The sequence below is a fragment of the Phyllobates terribilis genome, unplaced genomic scaffold, assembly GCF_046119375.1.
Source record: "Phyllobates terribilis strain yellow unplaced genomic scaffold, ASM4611937v1 Scaffold_23__1_contigs__length_19252631, whole genome shotgun sequence".
Taxonomy (NCBI): domain Eukaryota; kingdom Metazoa; phylum Chordata; class Amphibia; order Anura; family Dendrobatidae; genus Phyllobates; species Phyllobates terribilis.
In genome coordinates, this window is record NW_027362783.1 from 2,605,555 (window position 1) to 2,631,447 (window position 25,893).

A 25,893-nucleotide genomic window follows, 5' to 3' on the forward strand; every position below is an offset into this window, starting at 1 on the left:
GCTGGGAGAGAGCAATGACGAGGGTGCTGAGAGAGAGCAATGATGGGGGTGCTGGGAGAGAGCAATGATGGGGTGCTGGGAGAGAGCAATGATGGAGGTGGTGGGAGAGAGCAATGACGAGGGTGCTGGGAGAGAGCAATGACGAGGGTGCTGGGAGAGAGCAATGATGGGGGTGCTGGGAGAGAGCAATGACGGAGGTGCTGGGAGAGAGCAATGACGGGGGTGCTGGGAGAGAGCAATGATGAGGGTGCTGGGAGAGAGAAATTATGGGGGTGCTGGGAGAGAGCAATGACGAGGGTGCTGGGAGAGAGCAATGACGAGGGTGCTGGAAGAGAGCAATGACGAGGGTGCTGGGAGAGAGCAATGATGGGGGTGCTGGGAGAGAGCAATGACGGAGGTGCTGGGAGAGAGCAATGACGGGGGTGCTCGGAGAGAGTAATGATGAGGGTGCTGGGAGAGAGCAATTATGGGGGTTTCACTTTGCCTGTACTGTGAAGCCTTGTATGTTTTCCGTGTGCACATAGCCTTACAGTTAATTGGGGAGAGTCACAGAGACTGAATAATTTATATTATTGGCTGGTGGCGATTATAGTTAATGGGGGGCACAGTGCTGCTTATCACTTTATATTTTGATTACTAAGTGGCTAATAGTATATTAATGGGGGGGACATATCTGTATTCGAGGACGCAGAGCGGGGGAGACACATGTATACATACAGTTATATGAAAAAGTTTGGGCACCCCTATTAATCTTAAGCTTAATGTTTTATAAAAATTGGTGTTTTTGCAACAGCTATTTTAGTTTGATATATGTAATAACTGTTGGACACAGTAATGTTTCTGCCTTGAAATGAGGTTTATTGTACTAACAGAAAATGTGCAATCTGCATTCAAACAAAATTTGACAGGTGCATAAGTATGGGCACCTCACCAGAAAAGTGACATTAATATTTAGTAGATCCTCCTTTTGCAAAAATAACAGCCTCTAGTCGCTTCATGTAGCTTTTAATGAGTTCCTGGATCCTGGATGAAGGTATTTTTGACCATTCCTCTTTACAAAACAATTCCAGTTCAGTTAAGTTTGATGGTCGCCGAGCATGAACAGCCCTCTTCAAATGATTCCACAGATGTTCAATGATATTCAGGTCTGGGGACTGGGATGGCCATTCCAGAACATTGTAATTGTTCCTCTGCATGAATGCCTGAGTAGATTTGGAGCGGTGTTTTGGATCATAGTCTTGCTGAAAGATCCATCCCCTGCGTAACTTCAACTTTGTCACTGATTCTTGAACATTATTGTCAAGAATCTGCTGATACTGAGTGGAATCCATGCGTCCCTCAACTTTAACAAGATTCCCGGTGCCGGCATTGCCCTCACAGCCCCAAAGCATGATGGAACCTCCACCAAATTTTACTGTGGGTAGCAAGTGTTTTTCTTGGAATGCTGTGTTTTTTTCCCGCCATGCATAACGCCTTTTTGTATGACCAAACAACTCAATCTTGGTTTCATCAGTCCACAGGACCTTCTTCCAAAAAGAAATTGGCTTCTCCAAATGTGCTTTTGCATACCTCAGCCGACTCTGTTTGTGGCGTGCTTGCAGAAACGGCTTCTTTCGCATCACTCTCCCATACAGCTTCTCCTTGTGCAAAGTGCGTTGTATAGTTGACCGATGCACAGTGACACCATCTGCAGCAAGTTGATGCTGCAGTTCTCTGGAGATGGTCTGAGGATTGTCCTTGACTGATCTCACCATTCTTCTTCTCTGCCTTTCTGATGTTTTTCTTGGCCTGCCACTTCTGGCCTTAACAAGAACTGTCCCTGTGTTCTTCCAATTCCTTACTATGTTCCTCACAGTGGAAACTGACAGGTTAAATCTCTGAGACAGCTTTTTGTATCCTTCCCCTGAACAACTATGTTGAATAATCTTTGTTTTCAGATCATTTGACAATTGTTTTGAGGAGCCCATGATGCCACTCTTCAGAGGAGATTCAAACAGGAGAACAACTTGCAAGTGGCCACTTTAAGTAGCTTTTCTCATGATTGCATACACCTGGCTATGAAGTTCAAAGCTCAATGAGGCTACAAAACCAAAAAAAGTGCTTTAGTAAGTCAGTAAAAGGTAGGTAGGAGTATTTAAAACAAGAAAATGATAAGGGTACCCATACTTATGTACCTGTCAAATTTTGTTTGAATGCAGATTGCACATTTTCTGTTACTACAATAAACCTCATTTCAAGGCAGAAACATTACCGTGTCCAACAGTTATTACATATATCAAACTGAAATAGCTGTTGCAAAAACACCAATTTTTATAAAACATTAAGCTTAAGATTACTAGGGGTGCCCAAACTTTTTCATATAACTGTACAATATGTGACCTTGTTATTTTCTAGGCTGGGGATCATCGTGACAAGACGAGTCGCGGCTGGGAGATTTTGACATGAAGGTCTGACCAGATGGAGAAGAAGCAGCAGAAACCGACTATGATCATATGACACATCAGCGGTAAGTGCCTGGATGTAAATATTATTCTGTATCTGCACTGTGTGACTTGGAGTGATAATGTTATCTGCAAAATCCCTTATGCCACATTCTCACATTTGTGTGAAATGTCCGTGTGAGGCCAGATCTTTTTATCGGATGGTCCACGGACTCGTACAGTTTTATAGATTCATTCACACATCCATGAAAATCACGGATCTGAGAATGAGATCTAAGAGGGTCAGAGAATGTCAAGTTCTGATCCGATTTTGAGGATTAGAATAGGACATGCTCAATGCGTCAGTAAAACAGGGCAGCACACCGACACTGCACAGAGATGCAGGAATGCAGCCTTATTATGTATAGCACAGTCCCTTAGTATATAGTGTACTCACTTATTAAGTATAGCGCCATCCTTAGTTATATAATTTCCTCTTTTATTATGTATAACACCCTCCATTATTATGTACCATCCTCTCTAGCTCTAGGGGCTCACAGTTGGGGGATCATACTGTGTTGGGGTCAGCATACTTCGCCCTGGGAGTTGAGGTGGGGTACAGTATGGTCATTATACTGCGTATGTGGAGGAATTTACCATGGGGGTATCATACTGTGTTTGGGGGGCCCTTTTATTGGAATCACACTTTATGGGTCAATGAAAGAGAGATCTAGGACTTCAGCAGGAGGAAAATTACTATGTAAAGGATGGAAAGTTGTGAGATCTGTTCTTTAGTGACCCCGACAATTATTAACTTTTTTTTGGGGGGGGGGCAATTAGAGCTTCTGCTATGGGGCCCCATGATTCCTATGTATGCCCCTGCTATAGACTTTTCACTTCACAGTACTCATATGCCAGAGGTGATGTGGAGAAGTGAAGCTCTATCACCACTGAGGTGTGGAGTGCAGTGATTATCCTGCCTTCATTAGATGAGGACACTGCTCTGTTATTTCCAATGCTGGGGAAGATACTGGCAGGCATTAGTGTGCAGTGGGCCGGCAGGGGGTGGGGCTGGACACTGAGGCCAGCTCTGGCTATGAGGTTAGATAATACAGCACAGGGAGCTGCCAAGTTTGGTAGAGCCACCGCTAAACAAAGTGGGTGAGGGAATGAATTGAAATTCAGGAGGAACGAAAGGCAGAAACAAAAAACAAAATTTATAGGGGTATTGTATATTACAATACAGCACAGATTACCTTAAAAAACAAATTTGGATTTTGTGGTCGGACAACTTCATTAATTCTCACTCCAGAAAGGGGGATGATGTAAAAAGTAGAAAATCGGCTCTAAACAGTCATCTAAAGATGCAAAAAAAATTCATCATCCAACTTTGTGCAACACTTCAATAATCTGGTGTAAATTACGGCAAAGTGATTACAAACAAAACAAACATCCCCTTAATGATAAATTCTCCAACTTAAAAACCCATTAAACACATGTGACTGAGGTTGTTTTCTGCAGATCCATGGATTTTCACACAATCCAAATCAGATAAATGGGAAAGGTGTCAATATTTCTGCAATAAAACTGTCGCATGTGAACTGACCCTAATGACTCAGTACATAAGCCAAATGCTGAGATATTAGGAAAGCTCATCCGTACCTTGCTGCCTGCAGCTTCCAGATGAAGAGTAGTTCCTGGGTTCCTTGCAACAGCAAAGCACAACATTAAAGGGAATGTTGGTTTAACCCATGCTTTATTAAATTGTATTTATGTTGTTTTATCCTATGCTTTATTAAATTGTATTTATGTTGTTTTAACCTATGCTTTATTAAAATGTATTTATGTTGTTTTATCCTATGCTTTATTAAATTGTATTTATGTTGTTTTATCCTATGCTTTATTAAATTGTATTTATGTTGTTTTAACCTATGCTTTATTAAATTGTATTTATGTTGTTTTATCCTATGCTTTATTAAATCGTATTTATGTTGTTTTATCCTATGTTTTATTAAATTGTATCTATGTTGTTATAACCTATGCTTTATTAAATTGTATTTATGTTGTTTTAACCTATGCTTTATTAAATTGTATTTATGTTGTTTTATCCTATGCTTTATTAAATTGTATTTATGTTGTTTTATCCTATGCTTTATTAAATTGTATTTATGTTGTTTTATCCTATGCTTTATTAAATTGTATTTATGTTGTTTTAACCTATGCTTTATTAAATTGTATTTATGTTGTTTTAACCTATGCTTTATTAAATTGTATTTATGTTGTTTTATCCTATGCTTTATTAAATTGTATTCATGTTGTTTTATCCTATGCTTTATTAAATTGTATTTATGTTGTTTTATCCTATGCTTTATTAAATTGTATTTATGTTGTTTTAACCCATGCTTTATTAAATTGTATTTATGTTGTTTTATCCTATGCTTTATTAAATTGTATTTATGTTGTTTTATCCTATGCTTTATTAAATTGTATTTATGTTGTTTTATCCTATGCTTTATTAAATTGTATTTATGTTGTTTTAACCTATGCTTTATTACATTGTATTTATGTTGTTTTATCCTATGCTTTATTAAATTGTATTTATGTTGTTTTAACCCATGCTTTATTAAATTGTATTTATGTTGTTTTATCCTATGCTTCATTAAATTGTATTTATGTTGTTTTATCCTATGCTTTATTAAATTTTATTTATGTTGTTTTATCCTATACTTTATTAAATTGTATTTATGTTGTTTTAACCTATGCTTTATTAAATTGTATTTATGATGTTTTATCCTATGCTTTATTAAATTGTATTTATGTTGTTTTAACCTATGCTTTATTAAATTGTATTTATGTTGTTTTAACCTATGCTTTATTAAATTGTATGTATGTTGTTTTATCCTATGCTTTATTAAATTGTATTTATGTTGTTTTAACCTATGCTTTATTAAATTGTATTTATGTAGTTTTATCCTATGCTTTATTAAATTGTATTTATGTTGTTTTATCCTATGCTTTATTAAATTGTATTTATGTTGTTCTAACCTATGCTTTATTAAATTGTATTTATGTTGTTTTATCCTATGCTTTATTAAATTGTATTTATGTTGTTTTATCCTATGCTTTATTAAATTGTATTTATGTTGTTTTATCCTATGCTTTATTAAATTGTATTTATGTTGTTTTATCCTATGCTTTATTAAATTGTATTTATGTTATTTTATCCTATGCTTTATTAAATTGTATTTATGTGGTTTTATCCTATGCTTTATTAAATTGTATTTATATTGTTTTATCCTATGCTTTATTAAATTGTATTTATGTAGTTTTATCCTATGCTTTATTAAATTGTATTTATGTTGTTTTATCCTATGCTTTATTAAATTGTATTTACAGTTATATGAAAAAGTTTGGGCACCCCTATTAATCTTAAGCTTAATGTTTTATAAAAATTGGTGTTTTTGCAACAGCTATTTTAGTTTGATATATGTAATAACTGTTGGACACAGTAATGTTTCTGCCTTGAAATGAGGTTTATTGTACTAACAGAAAATGTGCAATCTGCATTCAAACAAAATTTGACAGGTGCATAAGTATGGGCACCTCACCAGAAAAGTGACATTAATATTTAGTAGATCCTCCTTTTGCAAAAATAACAGCCTCTAGTCGCTTCCTGTAGCTTTTAATGAGTTCCTGGATCCTGGATGAAGGTATTTTTGACCATTCCTCTTTACAAAACAATTCCAGTTCAGTTAAGTTTGATGATCGCCGAGCATGAACAGCTCTCTTCAAATGATTCCACAGATGTTCAATGATATTCAGGTCTGGGGACTGGGATGGCCATTCCAGAACATTGTAATTGTTCCTCTGCATGAATGCCTGAGTAGATTTGGAGCGGTGTTTTGGATCATAGTCTTGCTGAAAGATCCATCCCCTGCGTAACTTCAACTTTGTCACTGATTCTTGAACATTATTGTCAAGAATCTGCTGATACTGAGTGGAATCCATGCGTCCCTCAACTTTAACAAGATTCCCGGTGCCGGCATTGGCCTCACAGCCCCAAAGCATGATGGAACCTCCACCAAATTTTACTGTGGGTAGCAAGTGTTTTTCTTGGAATGCTGTGTTTTTTTCCCGCCATGCATAACGCCTTTTTGTATGACCAAACAACTCAATCTTGGTTTCATCAGTCCACAGGACCTTCTTCCAAAAAGAAATTGGCTTCTCCAAATGTGCTTTTGCATACCTCAGCCGACTCTGTTTGTGGCGTGCTTGCAGAAATGGCTTCTTTCGCATCACTCTCCCATACAGCTTCTCCTTGTGCAAAGTACGTTGTATAGTTGACCGATGCACAGTGACACCATCTGCAGCAAGTTGATGCTGCAGCTCTCTGGAGGTGGTCTGAGGATTGTCCTTGACTGATCTCACCATTTTTCTTCTCTGCCTTTCTGATGTTTTTCTTGGCCTGCCACTTCTGGCCTTAACAAGAACTGTCCCTGTGTTCTTCCATTTCCTTACTATGTTCCTCACAGTGGAAACTGACAGGTTAAATCTCTGAGACAGCTTTTTGTATACTTCCCCTGAACAACTATGTTGAATAATCTTTGTTTTCAGATCATTTGACAATTGTTTTGAGGAGCCCATGATGCCACTCTTCAGAGGAGATTCAAACAGGAGAACAACTTGCAAGTGGCCACTTTAAGTAGCTTTTCTCATGATTGCATACACCTGGCTATGAAGTTCAAAGCTCAATGAGGCTACAAAACCAAAAAAAGTGCTTTAGTAAGTCAGTAAAAGGTAGGTAGGAGTATTTAAAACAAGAAAATGATAAGGGTACCCATACTTATGCACCTGTCAAATTTTGTTTGAATGCAGATTGCACATTTTCTGTTAGTACAATAAACCTCATTTCAAGGCAGAAACATTACCGTGTCCAACAGTTATTACATATATCAAACTGAAATAGCTGTTGCAAAAACACCAATTTTTATAAAACATTAAGCTTAAGATTACTAGGGGTGCCCAAACTTTTTCATATAACTGTATGTTGTTCTAACCTATGCTTTATTAAATTGTATTTATGTTGTTTTATCCTATGCTTTATTAAATTGTATTTATGTTGTTTTATCCTATGCTTTATTAAATTGTATTTATGTTGTTTTATCCTATGCTTTATTAAATTGTATTTATTTTGTTTTATCCTATGCTTTATTAAATTGTATTTATGTTGTTTTATCCTATGCTTTATTAAATTGTATTTATGTTGTTTTATCCTATGCTTTATTAAATTGTATTTATGTTGTTTTATCCTATGCTTTATTAACCCCTTAACAACATCTGACGTACTAATACGCGTCTGTGCCCTGGGACTTAAGAGCCAGACCCGTATTAGTATGTCATGGCGATCGCGCGCACACACAGGCTGTGAGGGCGCGATCATCGCTGGGTGTCAGCTGATTGTCACAGCTGACACCCGATACTATGTGCAGGGAGCAGCCCTGCACCGCTCCCAGCACATTAACCCCCGCGATGCTGCGATTGAAGTCGATCGCAGCATTGCGGGGGCAAGGGGAGGTGATCGCAGATACTCACCTCCTCTTCCGGCTTCCAGCGCTGTCTGCAAAGGCTTCCCGGGTGTTGCCATGACGACCCGATGTCGTCATGACAACATCCGGGTCACCAGTCAGCAGAAAGATTGTTTGGACATGCGCAGTGCATCTTCAAACAATCTTCTCCCCGTCCAGCACTGACAGCCTGCATGACACAGGGATGGTGCTGCATTCCTTTGCCATGCAGGCGATCAGAGAAAAAAAAATGAAAGTCCCAGAGTGGGACAGCGTAAAAAAGTGTAAAATCACCCAGAAAGTGAAAAAATAAAAAAAAAATTGCAAAAAAAAATAAATAAATAAAAAAAAATAATCCACCAAGAATAAAAATATAATGTACCCATCAATAAATATTATAATAAAAAAAACAAAAAAAACAATAAAAGTACACATATTTGGTATCGCCGCGTCCGGAACAACCTGACCTATAAAACTGTCCCACTAGTTAACCCCTTCAGTGAACACGGTAAAAAAAAAAAAAGAAAAAAACGAAGCAAAAAACAATGCTTTATCACCATACCGCCAAACAAAAAATGGAATAACACGTGATCAAAAAGACAAATATAAATAAAAATGGTACCGCTGAAAACGTCATCTCGTCCCGCAAAAAACAAGCCAACATACAGCTCCATCAGCCGAAAAATAAAAAAGTTATAGCTCTCAGAATAAAGCTATGCTAAAAAATATTTTTTTCTATAAAATTGCTTTTATTATGTAAAAGTGCAAAACATAGAAAACCGATATAAATGTGGTACGGCTGTAAATGTACTGACCCGAAGAATAAAGCTACCTTATCAATTTTACCACACGTGGAACAGAATAAAAAAAAACAAAAAAACACAATTCCTGAATTGTTGGTTTTTGTTTATTCTGCCTCCCAAAAATCGGAATAGAAAGCGATCAAAAAATGTCACGTGCCTGAAAATGGCACCAATAACAACGTCAACTCATCCCGCAAAAAACAAGCCATCACATGACTGTCTGCCAAAATCTGGAAAAATTATAGCTCTCAAAATATGACGATGCAAAAACTAGATTTTACAAAAAATGCGTCTTTTAGTGTGTGACAGCAGTCAGTCATAAAAACCCCATATGATTCTGGTACTGCTGTAATCACATCGACCCGAAGAATAAAGTCGTCTAATCACTTATACCGCACGAGGAACGGCGTCAAAAATAAACTCTTGGGTGAGGATTGGGCTAGGGTTAGGGCTGGGTTTGGGATTAGGGTTGTGCTAGGGTTAGGGTTGTGCTAGGGTTAGGGTTGTGCTACGGTTAGAGCTGGGGTTGGGGTTAGGGTTGGGGTTAGGGTTGTGATGGGGTTGGGATTTTTTTCAAAAGAAAAAAAGATGACGATATGGCGACTAGTGTTGAGCGCAAGTGCTCGCTACTTGAGTTTGCATCGGGTGCTCTGGTATGCATTGAGTATCGTGGGTATTTGAGTGACATGCTCGAGTCTCTGCCCCATAGGCTTCGCGGCCAAAAAAACTTTACAGGGATTGCCTGCCATGCACAAGCGATCCCCGCATGTTTTTTTTTGGGTGTCTAATAACCGTGAAACATGAGGAGCAGGGACTCGAGCATGTCACTTGAGCACACGCTGTACATGGTGCATACCTGAGTACCCGATGCAAACTCAAGTAGTGAGCACTTGCGCTCAAGACTAATGACAACTTATTCAATATGATGACCTAATGTAAACAAATTCTGTGTCGTACCTTTGGGTTCAAAATGTTCACTATACATCTTAATAAAATCCTTGAGGGGTATAGTTTCCAAAATGGGGTCACTTGTGGGGGAGCTTCACTGTTTAGGCACATCACGGGCTCTCCAAAAGCGACATGGTGTCCGCTAACAAATTGAATGGAAAATCGGCTCAAATTGTTAGCGGACGCCATGTTGCGTTTGGAGAGCCCCTGCGTGCCCAAACATTGGAGCTCCCTCACAAGTGACCCCATTTTGGAAACTAGACCCCCCAAGGCACCTATCTAGATGAATAGTGAGCACTTGGAACCCCCAGGTGCTTCACAAATTGATTCATAAAAATGAAAAAGTGTTTTTTTTTTCACTTTTTCATTTTTACGAATCAATTTGTGAAGCACCTGGGGGTTCCAAGTGCTCACTATGCATCTAGATAGGTGCCTTGGGGGGTCTAGTTTCCAAAATGAGGTCACCTGTGGGGGAGCTCCACTGTTTAGGCACATCAGGGGCTCTCCAAAAGCAACATGGTGTCCGCTAACAATTTGAGCCGAAAATTTGTTAGCGGATACCATGTTGCATTTGAAGAGTCCCTGTGTGCCCAAACATTGGAGCTCCCCCACAAGTGACCCCATTTTGGAAACTAGACACCCCAAGGCACCTATCTAGATGCATAGTGAGCACTTGGAACCTCTAGGTGCCTCATAAATTGATTCGTAAAAATGAAAAAGTGAAAAAAAAACACATTTTCATTTTTACGAATCAATTTGTGAAGCACCTGGGGATTCCAAGTGCTCACTATGCATCTAGATAGGTGGCTTGGGGGGTCTAGTTTCCAAAATGGGGTCACTTGTGGGGGAGCTCTAATGTTTGGGCACACAGGGGCTCTCCAAACGCAACAAGGTGTCCGCTAACAATTTGAGCCGATTTTCCATTCAATTTGTTAGCGCATACCATGTTGCATTTGGAGAGTCCCTGTGTGCCCAAACATTGGAGCTCCCCCACAAGTGACCCCATTTTGGAAACTAGAGCCCCCAAGGCACCTATCTAGATGCATAGTGAGCACTTGGAACCCCTAGGTGCTTCACAAATTGATTTGTAAAAATTAAAAAGTGAAAAAAAAAACACTTTTTCATTTTTACGAATCAATTTATGAAGCACCTGGGGATTCCAAGTGCTCACTATGCATCTATATAGGTGCCTTGGGGGGTCTAGTTTACAAAATGCGGTCACTTGTGGGGGAGCTCCAATGTTTGGGCACACAGGGGCTCTCCAAACACAACATGGCGTCCGCTAATTATTCAAGCAAATTTTACAATCAAAAAGTCAAATGGCGCTCCTTCCCTTCCGAGCCCTGTCGTGCGCCCAAACAGTGATTTTTCCCCACATATTGGATATCTACGTGCCCAGGGGAAATTGCACAACAAATTTTGGGGTCCAATTTATCTTGTTACCCCTGTGAAAATAAAAAAAATTGGGTCTAAAGTAACATTTTTGTGAAAAAAGTTAAATGTTCATTTTTTTCGTCCACATTCAAAAAATTCCTGTGAAGCACCTGAAGGGTTAATAAAGTTCTTGAATGTGGTTTTGAGCACCTTGAGGGGTGCAGTTTTTAGAATGGCGTCACTTTTGGGTATTTTCTTCATAAAGACCTCTCAAAGTGACTTCAAATGTGATGTGGTTCCTAAAAAAATGGTTTTGTAAATTTTGTTGGAAAAATGAGAAATCGCTGGTCATCTTTTAACCCTTATAGCTCCCTAACAAAAAAAAATTTTGGTTCCAAAATTGGGCTGATGTAAAGTAGACATGTGGGAAATGTTATTTATTAACTCTTTTGTGTGACATATCTCTCGGATTTAAAGGCATAAAAATTCAAATTTTGAAAATTGCAAAATTTTCAAAATTTTCGCCAAATTTCCGCTTTTTTCACAAATAAACGCAAGTGATATCGAAGAAATTTTATGACAATCATGAAGTACAATATGTCATGAAAAAACCGTCTGAGAATCAGGGGGATCCGTTGAAGCGTTCCAGAGTAATTACCTCATAAAGTGACAGTGGTCAGAGTTGTAAAAATTGGCCTGGTCATTAACGTGCAAACCACCCTCGGGGCTTAAGGGGTTAAATTGTATTTATGTTGTTTTGTCCTATGCTTTATTAAATTGTATTTATGCGGTTTTATCCTATGCTTTATTAAATTGTATTTATGTTGTTTTAACCCATGCTTCATTAAATTGTATTTATGTGTTTTTATCCTATGCTTTATTAAATTGTATTTATGTTGTTTTATCCTATGCTTTATTAAATTGTATTTATGTTGTTTTAACCCATGCTTCATTAAATTGTATTTATGTTGTTTTATCCTATACTTTATTAAATTGTATTTATGTTGTTTTAACCTATGCTTTATTAAATTGTATTTATGTTGTTTTATCCTATGCTTTATTAAATTGTATTTATGTTGTTTTAACCTATGCTTTATTATATTGTATTTATGTTGTTTTATCCTATGTTTTATTAAATTGTATTTATGTTGTTTTATTCTATGCTTTATTAAATTGTATTTATGTTGTTTTAACCTATGCTTTATTAAATTGTGTTTATGTTGTTTTTTCATATGCTTTATTAAATTGTATTTATGTTGTTTTAACCTATGCTTTATTAAATTGTATTTATGTTATTTTATCCTATGTTTTATTAAATTGTATTTATGTGTTTTTATCCAATGCTTTATTAAGTTGTATTTATGTTGTTTTATCCTATGCTTTATTAAATTGTATTTATGTTGTTTTAACCCATGCTTCATTAAATTGTATTTATGTTGTTTTATCCTATGCTTCATTAAATTGTATTTATGTTGTTTTATCCTATGCTTTATCAAATTGTATTTATGTTGTTTTAACCTATGCTTTATTAAATTGTATTTATGTTGTTTTAACCCATGCTTCATTAAATTGTATTTATGTGGTTTTATCCTATGCTTTATTAAATTGTATTTATGTTGTTTTATCCTATGCTTTATTAAAATGTATTTATGTGGTTTTAACCCATGCTTCATTAAATTGTATTTATGTGGTTTTATCCTATGCTTTATTAAATTATATTTATGTTGTTTTATCCTATGCTTTATTAAATTGTATTTATGTTGTTTTAACCTATGCTTTGTTAAATTGTATTTATGTTGTTTTATCCTATGCTTTATTAAATTGTATTTATGTTGTTTTATCCTATGCTTTATTAAATTGTATTTATGTTGTTTTATCCTATGCTTTATTAAATTGTATTTATGTTGTTTTATCCTATGCTTTATTAAATTGTATTTATGTTGTTTTAACCCATGCTTTATTCAATTGTATTTATGTTGTTTTATCCCATGCTTTATTAAATTGTATTTATGTTGTTTTATCCTATGCTTTATTAAATTGTGTTTATGTTGTTTTATCCTATGCTTTATTAAATTGTATTTATGTTGTTTTAACCCATGCTTCATTAAATTGTATTTATGTTGTTTTATCCTATGCTTCATTAAATTGTATTTATGTTGTTTTATCAAATGCTTTATTAAATTGTATTTATGTTGTTTTAACCGATGCTTCATTAAATTGTATTTATGTTGTTTTATAGTATGCTTCATTAAATTGTATTTATATTGTTTAATCCTATGCTTCATTAAATTGTATTTTTGTTGTTTTATCCTATGCTTTATTAAATTGTATTTATGTTGTTTTATCCTATGCTTTATTAAATTGTATTTATGTTGTTTTATCCTATGCTTTATTAAATTGTATTTATGTTGTTTTCTCCTATGCTTTATTAAATTGTATTTATGTTGTTTTGTCCTATGCTTCATTAAATTGTATTTATGTTGTTTTAACCCATGCTTTATTAAATTGTATTTATGTTGTTTTATCCTATGCTTTATTAAATTGTATTTATGTTGTTTTATCCTATGCTTTAATAAATTGTATTTATGTTGTTTTATCCTATGCATTATTAAATGTATTTATGTTGTTTTATCGTATGCCTTATTAAATTGTATTTATGTTGTTTTATCCTATGCTTTATTAAATTGTATTTATGTTGTTTTATCGTATGCCTTATTAAATTGTATTTATGTTGTTTTATCCTATGCTTTATTAAATTATATTTATGTTGTTTTATCCTATGCTTTATTAAATTGTATTTATGTTGTTTTGTCCTATGGTTTATTAAATTGTATTTATGTTGTTTTAACCCATGCTTTATTAAATTGTATTTATGTTGTTTTATCCTATGCTTTATTAAATTGTATTTATGTTGTTTTATCCTATGCTTTATTAAATTGTATTTATGTTGTTTTATCCTATGCTTTATTAAATTGTATTTATGTTGTTTTGTCCTACACTTTATTAAATTGTATTTATGTTGTTTTATCCTATGCTTTATTAAATTGTATTTATGTTGTTTTATCCTATGCTTTATTAAATTCTATTTATGTTTTTATAACCCATGCTTCATTAAATTGTATTTATGTGGTTTTATCCTATGCTTTATTAAATTGTATTTATGTTGTTTTATCCTATGCGTTATTAAATTGTATTTATGTTGTTTTAACCCATGCTTCATTAAATTGTATTTATGTGGTTTTATCCTATGCTTTATTAAATTGTATTTATGTTGTTTTATCCTATGCTTTATTAAAATGTATTTATGTTGTTTTAACCCATGCTTCATTAAATTGTATTTATGTGGTTTTATCCTATGCTTTATTAAATTATATTTATGTTGTTTTATCCTATGCTTTATTAAATTGTATTTATGTTGTTTTATCCTATGCTTCATTAAATTGTATTTATGTTGTTTTATCCTATGCTTTATTAAATTGTATTTATGTTGTTTTATCCTATGCTTCATTAAATTGTATTTATGTTGTTTTATCCTATGCTTCATTAAATTGTATTTATGTTGTTTTATCCTATGCTTTATTAAATTGTATTTATGTTGTTTTAACCTATGCTTTATTAAATTGTATTTATGTTGTTTTATCCTATGCTTTATTAAATTGTATTTATGTTGTTTTAACCCATGCTTCATTAAATTGTATTTATGTTGTTTTATCCTATGCTTCATTAAATTGTATTTATTTTGTTTTATCAAATGCTTTATTAAATTGTATTTATGTTGTTTTATCCTATGCTTTATTAAATCGTATTTATGTTGTTTTATCCTATGCTTTATTAAATTGTATTTATGTTGTTTTCTCCTATGCTTTATTAAATTGTATTTATGTTGTTTTGTCCTATGCTTCATTAAATTGTATTTATGTTGTTTTAACCCATGCTTTATTAAATTGTATTTATGTTGTTTTATCCTATGCTTTATTAAATTGTATTTATGTTGTTTTATCCTATGCTTTAATAAATTGTATTTATGTTGTTTTATCCTATGCATTATTAAATTGTATTTATGTTGTTTAATCGTATGCCTTATTAAATTGTATTTATGTTGTTTTATCCTATGCTTTATTAAATTGTATTTATGTTGTTTTATCGTATGCCTTATTAAATTGTATTTATGTTGTTTTATGCTATGCTTTATTAAATTATATTTATGTTGTTTTATCCTATGCTTTATTAAATTGTATTTATGTTGTTTTGTCCTATGGTTTATTAAATTGTATTTATGTTGTTTTAACCCATGCTTTATTAAATTGTATTTATGTTGTTTTATCCTATGCTTTATTAAATTCTATTTATGTTGTTTTATCCTATGCTTTATTAAATTGTATTTATGTTGTTTTATCCTATGCTTTGTTAAATTGTATTTATGTTGTTTTGTCCTATGCTTTATTAAATTGTATTTATGTTGTTTTATCCTATGCTTTATTAAATTGTATTTATGTTGTTTTATCCTATGCTTTATTAAATTCTATTTATGTTGTTTTAACCCATGCTTCATTAAATTGTATTTATGTGGTTTTATCCTATGCTTTATTAAATTGTATTTATGTTGTTTTATCCTATGCGTTATTAAATTGTATTTATGTTGTTTTAACCCATGCTTCATTAAATTGTATTTATGTGGTTTTATCCTATGCTTTATTAAATTGTATTTATGTTGTTTTATCCTATGCTTTATTAAAATGTATTTATGTTGTTTTAACCCATGCTTCATTAAATTGTATTTATGTGGTTTTATCCTATGCTTTATTAAATTATATTTATGTTGTTTTATCCTATGCTTTATTAAATTGTATTTATGTTGTTTTATCCTATGCTTCATTAAATTGTATTTATGTTGTTTTATCCTATGCTTTATTAAATTGTATTTATGTTGTTTTATCCTATGCTTCATTAAATTGTATTTATGTTGTTTTATCCTATCCTTCATTAAATTGTATTTATGTTGTTTTATCCTATGCTTTATTAAATTGTATTTATGTTGTTTTATCCTATGCTTTATTAAATTGTATTTATGTTGTTTTATCCTATGCTTTATTAAATTATATTTATGTTGTTTTATCCTATGCTTTATTAAATTGTATTTATGTTGTTTTATCCTATGCTTTATTAAATTGTATTTATGTTGTTTTATCCTATGCTTTATTAAATTCTATTTATGTTGTTTTAACCCATGCTTCATTAAATTGTATTTATGTGGTTTTATCCTATGCTTTATTAAATTGTATTTATGTTGTTTTATCCTATGCGTTATTAAATTGTATTTATGTTGTTTTAACCCATGCTTCATTAAATTGTATTTATGTTGTTTTATCCTATGCTTTATTAAAATGTATTTATGTTGTTTTAACCCATGCTTCATTAAATTGTATTTATGTGGTTTTATCCTATGCGTTATTAAATTATATTTATGTTGTTTTATCCTATGCTTTATTAAATTGTATTTATGTTGTTTTAACCCATGCTTCATTAAATTGTATTTATGTGGTTTTATCCTATGCTTTATTAAATTGTATTTATGTTGTTTTATCCTACGCTTTATTAAAATGTATTTATGTTGTTTTAACCCATGCTTCATTAAATTGTATTTATGTGGTTTTATCCTATGCTTTATTAAATTATATTTATGTTGTTTTATCCTATGCTTTATTAAATTGTATTTATGTTGTTTTATCCTATGCTTCATTAAATTGTATTTATGTTGTTTTAACCCATGCTTTATTCAATTGTATTTATGTTGTTTTATCCCATGCTTTATTAAATTGTATTTATGTGGTTTTATCCTATGCTTTATTAAATTGTATTTATGTTGTTTTATCCTATGCTTTATTAAAATGTATTTATGTTGTTTTAACCCATGCTTCATTAAATTGTATTTATGTGGTTTTATCCTATGCTTTATTAAATTATATTTATGTTGTTTTATCCTATGCTTTATTAAATTGTATTTATGTTGTTTTATCCTATGCTTCATTAAATTGTATTTATGTTGTTTTAACCGATGCTTCATTAAATTGTATTTATGTTGTTTTATACTATGCTTCATTAAATTGTATTTATGTTGTTTTATCCTATGCTTCATTAAATTGTATTTTTGTTGTTTTATCCTATGCTTTATTAAATTGTATTTATGTTGTTTTATCCTATGCTTTATTAAATTGTATTTATGTTGTTTTATCCTATGCTTTATTAAATTGTATTTATGTTGTTTTATCCTATGCTTTATTAAATTGTATTTATGTTGTTTTGTCCTATGCTTCATTAAATTGTATTTATGTTGTTTTAACCCATGCTTTATTAAATTGTATTTATGTTGTTTTATCCTATGCTTTATTAAATTGTATTTATGTTGTTTTATCCTATGCTTTACTAAATTGTATTTATGTTGTTTTATCCTATGCTTTATTAAATTGTATTTATGTTGTTTTATCCTATGCTTTATTAAATTGTATTTATGTTGTTTTAACCCATGCTTTATTCAATTGTATTTATGTTGTTTTATCCCATGCTTTATTAAATTGTATTTATGTTGTTTTATCCTATGCTTTATTAAATTGTGTTTATGTTGTTTTATCCTATGCTTTATTAAATTGTATTTATGTTGTTTTAACCCATGCTTCATTAAATTGTATTTATTTTGTTTTATCCTATGCTTCATTAAATTGTATTTATGTTGTTTTATCAAATGCTTTATTAAATTGTATTTATGTTGTTTTAACCGATGCTTCATTAAATTGTATTTATGTTGTTTTATACTATGCTTCATTAAATTGTATTTATGTTGTTTAATCCTATGCTTCATTAAATTGTATTTTTGTTGTTTTATCCTATGCTTTATTAAATTGTATTTATGTTGTTTTATCCTATGCTTTATTAAATTGTATTTATGTTGTTTTATCCTATGCTTTATTAAATTGTATTTATGTTGTTTTCTCCTATGCTTTATTAAATTGTATTTATGTTGTTTTGTCCTATGCTTCATTAAATTGTATTTATGTTGTTTTAACCCATGCTTTATTAAATTGTATTTATGTTGTTTTATCCTATGCTTTATTAAATTGTATTTATGTTGTTTTATCCTATGCTTTAATAAATTGTATTTTTGTTGTTTTATCCTATGCATTATTAAATTGTATTTATGTTGTTTTATCGTATGCCTTATTAAATTGTATTTATGTTGTTTTATCCTATGCTTTATTAAATTGTATTTATGTTGTTTTATCGTATGCCTTATTAAATTGAATTTATGTTGTTTTATCCTATGCTTTATTAAATTATATTTATGTTGTTTTATCCTATGCTTTATTAAATTGTATTTATGTTGTTTTGTCCTATGGTTTATTAAATTGTATTTATGTTGTTTTAACCCATGCTTTATTAAATTGTATTTATGTTGTTTTATCCTATGCTTTATTAAATTGTATTTATGTTGTTTTATCCTATGCTTTATTAAATTATATTTATGTTGTTTTATCCTATGCTTTATTAAATTGTATTTATGTTGTTTTATCCTATGCTTCATTAAATTGTATTTATGTTGTTTTATCCTATGCTTTATTAAATTGTATTTATGTTGTTTTATCCTATGCTTCATTAAATTGTATTTATGTTGTTTTGTCCTATGCTTCATTAAATTGTATTTATGTTGTTTTATCCTATGCTTTATTAAATTGTATTTATGTTGTTTTAACCTATGCTTTGTTAAATTGTATTTATGTTGTTTTATCCTATGCTTTATTAAATTGTATTTATGTTGTTTTATCCTATGCTTTATTAAATTGTATTTATGTTGTTTTATCCTATGCTTTATTAAATTGTATTTATGTTGTTTTAACCCATGCTTCATTAAATGGTATTTATGTTGTTTTATCCTATGCTTCATTAAATTGTATTTATTTTGTTTTATCAAATGCTTTATTAAATTGTATTTATGTTGTTTTAACCGATGCTTCATTAAATTGTATTTATGTTGTTTTATACTATGCTTCATTAAATTGTATTTATGTTGTTTAATCCTATGCTTCATTAAATTGTATTTTTGTTGTTTTATCCTATGCTTTATTAAATTGTATTTATGTTGTTTTATCCTATGCTTTATTAAATTGTATTTATGTTGTTTTATCCTATGCTTTATTAAATTGTATTTATGTTGTTTTCTCCTATGCTTTATTAAATTGTATTTATGTTGTTTTGTCCTATGCTTCATTAAATTGTATTTATGTTGTTTTAACCCATGCTTTATTAAATTGTATTTATGTTGTTTTATCCTATGCTTTATTAAATTGTATTTATGTTGTTTTATCCTATGCTTTAATAAATTGTATTTATGTTGTTTTATCCTATGCATTATTAAATTGTATTTATGTTGTTTTATCCTATGCCTTATTAAATTGTATTTATGTTGTTTTATCCTATGCTTTATTAAATTGTATTTATGTTGTTTTATCCTATGCTTTATTAAATTGTATTTATGTTGTTTTGTCCTATGCTTCATTAAATTGTATTTATGTTGTTTTAACCCATGCTTTATTAAATTGTATTTATGTTGTTTTATCCTATGCTTTATTAAATTGTATTTATGTTGTTTTATCCTATGCTTTATTAAATTGTATTTATGTTGTTTTATCCTATGCTTTATTAAATTGTATTTATGTTGTTTTATCCTATGCTTTATTAAATTGTATTTATGTTGTTTTAACCCATGCTTTATTCAATTGTATTTATGTTGTTTTATCCCATGCTTTATTAAATTGTATTTATGTTGTTTTATCCTATGCTTTATTAAATTGTGTTTATGTTGTTTTATCCTATGCTTTATTAAATTGTATTTATGTTGTTCTAACCCATGCTTCATTAAATTGTATTTATTTTGTTTTATCCTATGCTTCATTAAATTGTATTTATGTTGTTTTATCAAATGCTTTATTAAATTGTATTTATGTTGTTTTAACCGATGCTTCATTAAATTGTATTTATGTTGTTTTATACTATGCTTCATTAAATTGTATTTATGTTGTTTAATCCTATGCTTCATTAAATTGTATTTTTGTTGTTTTATCCTATGCTTTATTAAATTGTATTTATGTTGTTTTATCCTATGCTTTATTAAATTGTATTTATGTTGTTTTATCCTATGCTTTATTAAATTGTATTTATGTTGTTTTCTCCTATGCTTTATTAAATTGTATTTATGTTGTTTTGTCCTATGCTTCATTAAATTGTATTTATGTTGTTTTAACCCATGCTTTATTAAATTGTATTTATGTTGTTTTATCCTATGCTTTATTAAATTGTATTTATGTTGTTTTATCCTATGCTTTAATAAATTGTATTTTTGTTGTTTTATCCTATGCATTATTAAATTGTATTTATGTTGTTTTATCGTATGCCTTATTAAATTGTATTTATGTTGTTTTATCCTATGCTTTATTAAATTGTATTTATGTTGTTTTATCGTATGCCTTATTAAATTGAATTTATGTTGTTTTATCCTATGCTTTATTAAATTATATTTATGTTGTTTTATCCTATGCTTTATTAAATTGTATTTATGTTGTTTTGTCCTATGGTTTATTAAATTGTATTTATGTTGTTTTAACCCATGCTTTATTAAATTGTATTTATGTTGTTTTATCCTATGCTTTATTAAATTCTATTTATGTTGTTATAACCCATGCTTCATTAAATTGTATTTATGTGGTTTTATCCTATGCTTTATTAAATTGTATTTATGTTGTTTTATCCTATGCGTTATTAAATTGTATTTATGTTGTTTTAACCCATGCTTCATTAAATTGTATTTATGTGGTTTTATCCTATGCTTTATTAAATTGTATTTATGTTGTTTTATCCTATGCTTTATTAAAATGTATTTATGTTGTTTTAACCCATGCTTCATTAAATTGTATTTATGTGGTTTTATCCTATGCTTTATTAAATTATATTTATGTTGTTTTATCCTATGCTTTATTAAATTGTATTTATGTTGTTTTATCCTATGCTTCATTAAATTGTATTTATGTTGTTTTATCCTATGCTTTATTAAATTGTATTTATGTTGTTTTATCCTATGCTTCATTAAATTGTATTTATGTTGTTTTATCCTATGCTTCATTAAATTGTATTTATGTTGTTTTATCCTATGCTTTATTAAATTGTATTTATGTTGTTTTAACCTATGCTTTATTAAATTGTATTTATGTTGTTTTATCCTATGCTTTATTAAATTGTATTTATGTTGTTTTAACCCATGCTTCATTAAATTGTATTTATGTTGTTTTATACTATGCTTCATTAAATTGTATTTATTTTGTTTTATCAAATGCTTTATTAAATTGTATTTATGTTGTTTTATCCTATGCTTTATTAAATCGTATTTATGTTGTTTTATCCTATGCTTTATTAAATTGTATTTATGTTGTTTTCTCCTATGCTTTATTAAATTGTATTTATGTTGTTTTGTCCTATGCTTCATTAAATTGTATTTATGTTGTTTTAACCCATGCTTTATTAAATTGTATTTATGTTGTTTTATCCTATGCTTTATTAAATTGTATTTATGTTGTTTTATCCTATGCTTTAATAAATTGTATTTATGTTGTTTTATCCTATGCATTATTAAATTGTATTTATGTTGTTTAATCGTATGCCTTATTAAATTGTATTTATGTTGTTTTATCCTATGCTTTATTAAATTGTATTTATGTTGTTTTATCGTATGCCTTATTAAATTGTATTTATGTTGTTTTATGCTATGCTTTATTAAATTATATTTATGTTGTTTTATCCTATGCTTTATTAAATTGTATTTATGTTGTTTTGTCCTATGGTTTATTAAATTGTATTTATGTTGTTTTAACCCATGCTTTATTAAATTGTATTTATGTTGTTTTATCCTATGCTTTATTAAATTCTATTTATGTTGTTTTATCCTATGCTTTATTAAATTGTATTTATGTTGTTTTATCCTATGCTTTGTTAAATTGTATTTATGTTGTTTTGTCCTATGCTTTATTAAATTGTATTTATGTTGTTTTATCCTATGCTTTATTAAATTGTATTTATGTTGTTTTATCCTATGCTTTATTAAATTCTATTTATGTTGTTTTAACCCATGCTTCATTAAATTGTATTTATGTGGTTTTATCCTATGCTTTATTAAATTGTATTTATGTTGTTTTATCCTATGCTTCATTAAATTGTATTTATGTTGTTTTAACCGATGCTTCATTAAATTGTATTTATGTTGTTTTATACTATGCTTCATTAAATTGTATTTATGTTGTTTTATCCTATGCTTCATTAAATTGTATTTTTGTTGTTTTATCCTATGCTTTATTAAATTGTATTTATGTTGTTTTATCCTATGCTTTATTAAATTGTATTTATGTTGTTTTATCCTATGCTTTATTAAATTGTATTTATGTTGTTTTATCCTATGCTTTATTAAATTGTATTTATGTTGTTTTGTCCTATGCTTCATTAAATTGTATTTATGTTGTTTTAACCCATGCTTTATTAAATTGTATTTATGTTGTTTTATCCTATGCTTTATTAAATTGTATTTATGTTGTTTTATCCTATGCTTTACTAAATTGTATTTATGTTGTTTTATCCTATGCTTTATTAAATTGTATTTATGTTGTTTTATCCTATGCTTTATTAAATTGTATTTATGTTGTTTTAACCCATGCTTTATTCAATTGTATTTATGTTGTTTTATCCCATGCTTTATTAAATTGTATTTATGTTGTTTTATCCTATGCTTTATTAAATTGTGTTTATGTTGTTTTATCCTATGCTTTATTAAATTGTATTTATGTTGTTTTAACCCATGCTTCATTAAATTGTATTTATTTTGTTTTATCCTATGCTTCATTAAATTGTATTTATGTTGTTTTATCAAATGCTTTATTAAATTGTATTTATGTTGTTTTAACCGATGCTTCATTAAATTGTATTTATGTTGTTTTATACTATGCTTCATTAAATTGTATTTATGTTGTTTAATCCTATGCTTCATTAAATTGTATTTTTGTTGTTTTATCCTATGCTTTATTAAATTGTATTTATGTTGTTTTATCCTATGCTTTATTAAATTGTATTTATGTTGTTTTATCCTATGCTTTATTAAATTGTATTTATGTTGTTTTCTCCTATGCTTTATTAAATTGTATTTATGTTGTTTTGTCCTATGCTTCATTAAATTGTATTTATGTTGTTTTAACCCATGCTTTATTAAATTGTATTTATGTTGTTTTATCCTATGCTTTATTAAATTGTATTTATGTTGTTTTATCCTATGCTTTAATAAATTGTATTTTTGTTGTTTTATCCTATGCATTATTAAATTGTATTTATGTTGTTTTATCGTATGCCTTATTAAATTGTATTTATGTTGTTTTATCCTATGCTTTATTAAATTGTATTTATGTTGTTTTATCGTATGCCTTATTAAATTGAATTTATGTTGTTTTATCCTATGCTTTATTAAATTATATTTATGTTGTTTTATCCTATGCTTTATTAAATTGTATTTATGTTGTTTTGTCCTATGGTTTATTAAATTGTATTTATGTTGTTTTAACCCATGCTTTATTAAATTGTATTTATGTTGTTTTATCCTATGCTTTATTAAATTGTATTTATGTTGTTTTATCCTATGCTTTATTAAATTATATTTATGTTGTTTTATCCTATGCTTTATTAAATTGTATTTATGTTGTTTTATCCTATGCTTCATTAAATTGTATTTATGTTGTTTTATCCTATGCTTTATTAAATTGTATTTATGTTGTTTTATCCTATGCTTCATTAAATTGTATTTATGTTGTTTTGTCCTATGCTTCATTAAATTGTATTTATGTTGTTTTATCCTATGCTTTATTAAATTGTATTTATGTTGTTTTAACCTATGCTTTGTTAAATTGTATTTATGTTGTTTTATCCTATGCTTTATTAAATTGTATTTATGTTGTTTTATCCTATGCTTTATTAAATTGTATTTATGTTGTTTTATCCTATGCTTTATTAAATTGTATTTATGTTGTTTTAACCCATGCTTCATTAAATGGTATTTATGTTGTTTTATCCTATGCTTCATTAAATTGTATTTATTTTGTTTTATCAAATGCTTTATTAAATTGTATTTATGTTGTTTTAACCGATGCTTCATTAAATTGTATTTATGTTGTTTTATACTATGCTTCATTAAATTGTATTTATGTTGTTTAATCCTATGCTTCATTAAATTGTATTTTTGTTGTTTTATCCTATGCTTTATTAAATTGTATTTATGTTGTTTTATCCTATGCTTTATTAAATTGTATTTATGTTGTTTTATCCTATGCTTTATTAAATTGTATTTATGTTGTTTTCTCCTATGCTTTATTAAATTGTATTTATGTTGTTTTGTCCTATGCTTCATTAAATTGTATTTATGTTGTTTTAACCCATGCTTTATTAAATTGTATTTATGTTGTTTTATCCTATGCTTTATTAAATTGTATTTATGTTGTTTTATCCTATGCTTTAATAAATTGTATTTATGTTGTTTTATCCTATGCATTATTAAATTGTATTTATGTTGTTTTATCCTATGCCTTATTAAATTGTATTTATGTTGTTTTATCCTATGCTTTATTAAATTGTATTTATGTTGTTTTATCCTATGCTTTATTAAATTGTATTTATGTTGTTTTGTCCTATGCTTCATTAAATTGTATTTATGTTGTTTTAACCCATGCTTTATTAAATTGTATTTATGTTGTTTTATCCTATGCTTTATTAAATTGTATTTATGTTGTTTTATCCTATGCTTTATTAAATTGTATTTATGTTGTTTTATCCTATGCTTTATTAAATTGTATTTATGTTGTTTTATCCTATGCTTTATTAAATTGTATTTATGTTGTTTTAACCCATGCTTTATTCAATTGTATTTATGTTGTTTTATCCCATGCTTTATTAAATTGTATTTATGTTGTTTTATCCTATGCTTTATTAAATTGTGTTTATGTTGTTTTATCCTATGCTTTATTAAATTGTATTTATGTTGTTCTAACCCATGCTTCATTAAATTGTATTTATTTTGTTTTATCCTATGCTTCATTAAATTGTATTTATGTTGTTTTATCAAATGCTTTATTAAATTGTATTTATGTTGTTTTAACCGATGCTTCATTAAATTGTATTTATGTTGTTTTATACTATGCTTCATTAAATTGTATTTATGTTGTTTAATCCTATGCTTCATTAAATTGTATTTTTGTTGTTTTATCCTATGCTTTATTAAATTGTATTTATGTTGTTTTATCCTATGCTTTATTAAATTGTATTTATGTTGTTTTATCCTATGCTTTATTAAATTGTATTTATGTTGTTTTCTCCTATGCTTTATTAAATTGTATTTATGTTGTTTTGTCCTATGCTTCATTAAATTGTATTTATGTTGTTTTAACCCATGCTTTATTAAATTGTATTTATGTTGTTTTATCCTATGCTTTATTAAATTGTATTTATGTTGTTTTATCCTATGCTTTAATAAATTGTATTTTTGTTGTTTTATCCTATGCATTATTAAATTGTATTTATGTTGTTTTATCGTATGCCTTATTAAATTGTATTTATGTTGTTTTATCCTATGCTTTATTAAATTGTATTTATGTTGTTTTATCGTATGCCTTATTAAATTGAATTTATGTTGTTTTATCCTATGCTTTATTAAATTAT